The sequence below is a fragment of the Biomphalaria glabrata genome, chromosome 15, assembly GCF_947242115.1.
Source record: "Biomphalaria glabrata chromosome 15, xgBioGlab47.1, whole genome shotgun sequence".
Classification (NCBI taxonomy): Eukaryota; Metazoa; Mollusca; class Gastropoda; family Planorbidae; genus Biomphalaria; species Biomphalaria glabrata.
The window spans coordinates 20,419,560-20,426,923 of NC_074725.1; the positions used below are offsets into that span (position 1 = coordinate 20,419,560).

A 7,364-nucleotide genomic window follows, 5' to 3' on the forward strand; every position below is an offset into this window, starting at 1 on the left:
CCTTAGAAGAAGAATTAATGAGCTAAGCGTGCCTGTCTCTCCCATTTTGAGATTCCATTAGCGGCTAGCCCTTAATCTTTTAGTATTATATAATTTTAATATGCAGATACATAATGACCGTAACTTAAACTTGCATAACTAGATAAAATAACAGTTCACTACACGCATTAAGAGTACAGCGCAGGTTGTAGTAAGTAGCTGTCATATAGGAAAGAACAGTACATGTACAATCATTGCGCAAAATACTATAAGACTTATTTCCCTTTTTCTACATCAAACATATTTAATTAATTACCACTAATATCTAATTGGTTGGCCAAGTTTTTTAAAAATTAATTTGTATATTGTTAGGGGACAATGAATAATTGTGCAAAACCTCAACTGGATAAGAAATCTGTGGAAGAGACCCCAATCTGGGCAAAGGACAGATAGGAAGGAAGAAGGAAACGGTCAACAGATCATTCTGCAACCAATGAACAGGCCAAGGTGAAGTCAAAACGAGAATACAATGATGTAATAACAACTCTGGGCATTCAGTGTAGTATTCTATCAGTATGAATATCGACACTGTCATCATGGCTTCACACAACATCAAACAACGCTATAGCACCCCCGTAATAATGCAGTGGGTACCGAGTCACAGAGGCGCGACTGGCAACACTATTGCAGACTCCCTGGCCCACCAAGGAGGGCAAATTATAATGAAAATAAAGTTGGTGCATACTGGACCTCAGAATCATTTCACTATTACAAAGATTATATCAACTCACTCTGTCATTGCCTGTCTACCTGCCAAATAGTCCATACACCTTAGTTCTCCTATGATGAAGTCAATCTCGGATCAAGTTAAAATTTCGCACTATTATTTCTTTCACCTGACAAAACAATAATCAATTTTAAAAATAATCATATTAGTTAATTAATTATTGGTAATTAATTATTTTGTTTGTTATTGAAAAAAGGAAACAAATCGTACTTGACAGATCTGGTGGTATAAGTTGAATTAGTCACCTTGTGGAGGCTCTTTTATGCATTTAAATAGCGATCACGGTAACATTCACACAGATATCCCCCTTTTCCCCCTCGCCCCCCTTTCCCAACTGAAAGGATCATAGAGTACTGAGAAAGATAAAAGCAAGAAATTTAACTAAACAAAAACAATTGGTACAAATATTTTTAATCGCACAGATTTATTTTTGTTAGTCTACATTTCTAGATCAATTTCAAATTTTATTTACATGACTGATCCAAACTGATTAATACAATTAAACTTAATATAAGTTGTTTTTGTTGTTGTTTTTTTTTTGTTGTATTTTGTTGTTGTTTTTTTTTTGTTGTTGTTGTTTTTTTCAAAGTATTATTCTTTTTTTTTTCTTGTTCTATTATGGTTTTAATTATCTTTGTCTTTCCTCAATCACAAGAAATTGAACATCTACACTTCACTTTATTTATTTTTTTATATTGCAACAATTTGAAAAGGATTTCTGAATCTTCTGCTGTCTTCATTTTGATGATCATTAGATTGCAGCTCATTTACTTCATTAAAAACTTTTTTGGAGAGGTGATTTTTTTCCTTTCGCACAGCTCTAACACCTGCGCAGGTGAGATAAAAGTAAATTGCTACATTCGTACGCTTTCACTCGCACGCACACACATACCTCTAGAGTCACCAAGGAAACACGGAAAAACTGGGGCTAGGGGGACGGGTCTGGGTGCCGCCAGGGGCAAACATCTTGTCAAAGAAATTGCTAGCCAGATAGAACGTAGAATGATGTTCGGTGCTTTCTAGCAGGCGGCTTAGTTTGACTCTCTCAAGGAGAATAGCTTCCTACTTTTTGGACTAGAAGAGAAACTAGAAAAAGGGAGGTAATTTAAACAGCAAAACTTGGGAATCTTTGTCTTGCTGAGAATGTCTTTTTTTTTTTTTTTAAATCTTTTCATTTATTTTTATTTTATAAATCTCGTCAGGATCGGTGCGGAATTTGACTTTAAAACAAAAAGAGAAAAAGTAAAACAATGCACCTGCAGATACGATTCTGAAAATGTCAGTATCGACATGAGTCCATTTTTACAAAGCTTATATTAGTTCTGGCTGTCTGGCCAAATGATTGTACACAGTATTTCTCCGAAGCCAAATCCCAGATCAGGCTGAAATTTTGCACAATTATTTCTTTTATCTGTCAACACAAGAATCAATTTTAAAAAATAACCAATTAGTTAATAAACTATTGGTTATAAATTACTTTCAGAGGCATAGCTAGGGTGGGGGGAGGGAGGGGGAGAATTTGAAAATCCTCCCCGGGTCCCCTCTTGAAAAAAAGGGGGGGGGGCAAATTAGTGCTTTTTACATAAAATATTACGCAGGAGCCCCAAAGAGGTCAACCCCCCCCCCCCCCTAATGATGGCAAATTTCTATCTAGGCCAATAATTACTTTGATTGGTATCTCAAACAAGGGAAAGAAATAGTACTCGACTGAAGTGGGTATGGGCTGAATTAGTCCCTTTCCAAGTGAAAGAAATAGTATTTGACTGAATTGGTGGTATAATCTGAATTAGTCCCTTTATAGATTGTCTTCTGAGGCTTATTTCAAATTTAATTACATAACTTATTCAAACTTATGGATACACTTAATGTAAGCTTTTTTTTTTTTTTTTTTTTTTTTTTATTTTGCTTGTTATCTCTTTCAAAAGGAGAGCTATATTTAGACCCTTTGATTCACTAATTCAATTCTACTACATCCTTTATATAACATAATGATACAAGATTTATTGTTTAATTTGTTTTGGATGCTTATTGTACGGTATATGATTAAGAGGTTAATCTTAGGACCCAATACCAAATTATTTGCTAGAGATACTCGTTGACGTACAGAAATGACAGAGATCTTCATTGCGAAGTACAATGTGTAATCCTTGAAATAGAATTCTTCGTGGTAGGTATCCCCCATCGTTTTGTTATGATCCTAGGGCGAACTCGAATCAAGCTGAAATTTTCACATTTTTTTTCTTTTACCTGACAACAACACAAGAATCAACAAAAAAATATAATTAACCTATTAGTTAATTACCTTTTGGTAATAAATTGTTTTGTTTGGTGTATCAAACAAGGGAAAGAAATTGTACTTGACTGAAGTGGTGGTATAAGCTGAATTAGTCTCCTTTATAGTCTGAGGCTTATTAAAATTTAATGACATGACTGATTCAAACTAATTGATACACTTAATAATAGCTTTGTTTTATTTTATTTTGCTTGTTTTGTTCTAGGATAAACGAGTATCGATCTTATATAGTTGACACATACAGTCGATGTACTCGATTCCAACTAGGGATCGAACCTTCAACTAATCACTCAAGTGAAATGGTATGTTTATAGAGATAGATTGGTCGGGTTGCTCGCCCCCCCCCCCCCAGCTTAGTCTTAGTCCAAGATATGTGTGTATTTGCGCCTGTGTATGTGTGTGTGACGTACGGGTCTTACTGTGAGTACGACCTAGTGAAGGTAATACAACACTTCAGACATGCATTGATAAGCATCTATAGAAAGAAGGTAAAAAAAAAAGTATTTCAACAGTTTCACCTGTTTGGGGAATAAGTGCACAAACTCCATGACTTGTTGTTCAGCAGATTTGTATTTCTCGTCTATTCACCTTTTAGTACAGGGTGCCCCCCCACCCCCACCCTGCGCTCCTTTCATTGAAACCTTGCATAGGTGGATAGCATAAGTTCTGTGGGGCACAGGATTCCTTTATCCTATATTTGATCCAGGCAGTACTCCCTCTCTCTCTCTCTTCTGCATCAACTTACCTCCTGGGGTACAGCCCACCGAGATTTTGGGAAACGCTGGTGTATCGAAACAAAGCTGAGAACCTGCAGAGTCCAAAGTAGACTACGGTATACTTTTATTTGTATACAAGGTCGGGCGCTTCAGAATTAGATTTTAACCCTTACCCTTTCAGTTATATTTAGCTCTATCTGGGAAGGGAGATGACTGACAAAAAAAAGGTCAGGTAACTCTAGGGTGGAAGTCGCTTACTAGAACAATAGTGCGATAATGAAAGGAACAAATCCATTTTTTTTTTGTTTATACTCCAGCACTGGCATCCTAATTCTGCTAAGAGGTTGTTGATAACTTCGACAATCTCAAACCCTCGCAAGCTTAGAGTAGTAAGAGGAATACTGTGGCTTTGGCTTAAATGCCTTAAAAGAATTTTGGAATGAAGAGTAGACACATAATCGTGAAGCGGTTTAGAGATGTAAGGCGCATATAATATCTATTAGATTTACAAAATAAACAGAAACAGAGGAGATCACACCTCAAGGCCCGGATGCTGTTTTTCTGTTGGGAATGTTGACGGTCAAACTTAAACAGAGCTATCTCCTCTATATTCGCATTTCAATTTTTAATATCCGGTAGGCCTATATTGAAGCATATAAGAGAAAAAGTGATAAGGAGAAATGCCAAGACGAGATAAATTAACTTTAACAAAAAAAGTAAGAAAATAAAAAGAGGAAGATAAAGAGAGAATTAGAAATAAATAATGTTCTCCATTCAAAACTTGCGATCTATAGGCTAAATGATGTCAAGGTCATCTGTTTCTGTGGACCACGGTAAACGAGGTTGTCATGTGACCAGCACAACGACCAACCGCCTTTACTTTTCCCAAACAAGTGTCAGATACCCATTAAAGCTGTGTGGACTCAGAGGCGCCCAAAAATCTCGAAATTAAAATTCCCAGACCATCTATGTCATCCGCGAAGCTCAAGTTAGTCATTTTTCTTCCAATGCTTACAGAACCTTCATAGCCGTCGAGAGCATCTTCCATTAGGCCTATAATGGAAGATGCCACAAATATATACTCATAGATAACTACATACACACATAGGTTACAAATAGATCAAGTTCTAGTTAGTTCGATCACACAAATTTAGCGCATTTTATATTTCTATCCAAGCTCACAGATTTTGCCCGTCAAAAAAAAAAAAAAAAGTAGTAGGCCTAAACGAGCGCACGTGACCTAGAATGCACTCAAGCTTGTCACTTCCTAATGCTCCTTGCCCAATAAAATGTTTATCTTCGCAGACGTTTGATCTGAGACAAGAAGCAGGAAAAACAGACGAAGAAAATGGCTGTTGTTGAGGCGTTGTTGGTAAATAGTTTACAGTTAGTCAGCACTGGATCGCGTCAATCGGCCTTGTTCCGTTTACACACAGGGCATAGACTTCAATCGGACTTAGTGAAAGTAAATTATGCAGTCTAATTTTTCTAATTGCCGCACCTGGCATACTGCTTTGAGCTTTTGCAGAAGTTAAATTACAAATGTCAGAATTAGTTACCTGAAGGAAATAAATAAGTAGCCTATATTACAGGCCCATGTTATTATTAACATATTTCAATATTTATTTAGGTAGTAAAGAACATTCTTTTATTTTTCTACACTAGAGCAAAGATTGTTGTAACGTTTGTTTCGATTTAATTCCAAAATGATAGGCTACATTTGATTACACAGCTTGTATCAACTGACTCTGTCCGTCTGTCTGGTACACATCTTGTCCACGTTATTTCTCCCACTTCCGACTCTCGGATCAAGATGAAACGTTGCACCATTATTCATTTCCCCTTACAAAACATGAATCAATCTAAAAATTGACAAATTATTTTATAAATTAGTCGTAATTAACTAATTTTGTATTACATAGAGACAGTACTAGCTAAGGGGAGATAACCATTGTGTATAGAATTAGATCGAAATTTGAAACTAACAATAATTAACTATAAACCTTCTATTTTCATAAGGACTTCTCTAGCTGAGTTGACAGTATGCAAAGTGCTTATGAAAATAAGTTTTATAGTTAATTTATTGTTCTAGCAAGAAGGCTTGAGCCCACGAGCTCGAATTGTATTGGAGCAATTTTTTTTTTTTTTTTTAAATTGATTTTGAAAAGTGATCACGGAAACTTTCTCAAAGATAGACTTCCCTCCCCTCCCCACATCTGGTCCATACAACTGATTAGACCATAGCGCATTGAGCGTGCGAATAGAATTAAATTGCGCTAAACAAAACACAATAGTAAAAATATTTCCAATCACACAAATTTGTTATTATTTTGGATCTAATACAAATTAATTACACGATTGAGTGGAAATAATTGATACAATTACACTTAGTATTGGCTTTTTTTTTTTTAAACTATTTTTTTCATATTTTCATTGCTTTTAAGACCGAGGGGGGAGGGGGCAAAGTGACCGCACACCAAATATAAATATACAAAAAGTTTAGGATTAGTGTCACTTTGGTCTATCTTCACTGCTAGTGTCTCTCTGGTCTGTTTTCATATGGTGACAATTGTGCACACCTCAGTGCATGATGACAATGGTGCATACCTCAGTGCATGATGACAATGGTGCACACCTCAGTGCATGATGACAATGGTGCACACTTCAGTGCATGATGACAATGGTGTACACCTCAGTGCATGATGACAATGGTGTACACCTCAGTGCATGATGAAAGTGCAAGGAGTGAAGAAGCCTAACACTACAACAAAACACCAAGACAAAACATTCTTATGTTGAAATATTTATTCATGGAATGTTATCACATAATGCCAATATCCACCAGTTCAAGTTGGTGTAATGTACAATGTTGTCAATGAATACAGCAAAGTTGAGCCCACCAATGACATTGCAAACATACTTTAAAGAAAAATAATGCAGAGTCCAATTTCTAGACAGTTTCAAGCATTAACAAAAAGATTGGAAACAAACTGCACTTTTGAAGTCCAGTGGCTGAAACAGTCAATTGTTAGGTGTTTACTTAACTACTTTACATAGAAAAAAAAAAAATTAAAATCAAATCAGATTTTGTTGCATGCTTCCATGTTCTGTTATTTTTTTTTTTTTTATTTTTTTTTTGTTTTGGTGGAATTCACCTCCTCCTTTATGTTAACTAAATTTTTTAAAAGCTCAAAGTAACTTAACAATAGAGCTTGGCATGTTCAATGTACTGGTAATTGCAAGCACTTGCAAAACTAGACTTCAACAATGAAAAATATGAAAACTTTTTTTTTTTGTTCAAGATGGAACAGGATTGCCTTGAGATAATGAAATCTGGTTCTATTTCATTCCATACAAGATCATTTGATCTAATTGATACTCCAGTGGGGAAATAGATTCATTCTTTATCTAGATTAAAGCAGATCTGCATGGACTAAATGAAAGATGAGTGAATTTCAAGACTATAAGTGAAAGTAGAGCATTGAACAAAGACTAACTGGAAATGTCTTGCTACTTTTCACACCAATGTTCTTGCTATCCACTTGTTATGATACAAGCAAGGGACATAAATCTTTACAAAGGGAATAGA

The 7,364-nt window shown here is 35.6% G+C and overlaps 1 long non-coding RNA gene across 3 annotated transcripts in view; it reads left to right on the forward strand.

Annotated features, from left to right (window-relative positions):
• The window catches only part of LOC129923141 (uncharacterized), a 29,155-nt gene that overhangs the window by 15,699 nt on the left and 6,092 nt on the right, over positions 1-7,364 (forward strand). Inside the window, exons 2-3 of one of the 3 annotated variants that reach the window (XR_008775081.1) lie at positions 3,265-3,361; positions 5,081-5,312. This is a non-coding gene — a long non-coding RNA (uncharacterized LOC129923141). Of the gene's footprint in view, positions 1-1,483; positions 1,602-3,264; positions 3,362-5,080; positions 5,313-7,364 lie in introns of those variants that run through there. The other 2 variants (XR_008775082.1, XR_008775080.1) reach the window with 2 other exon arrangements.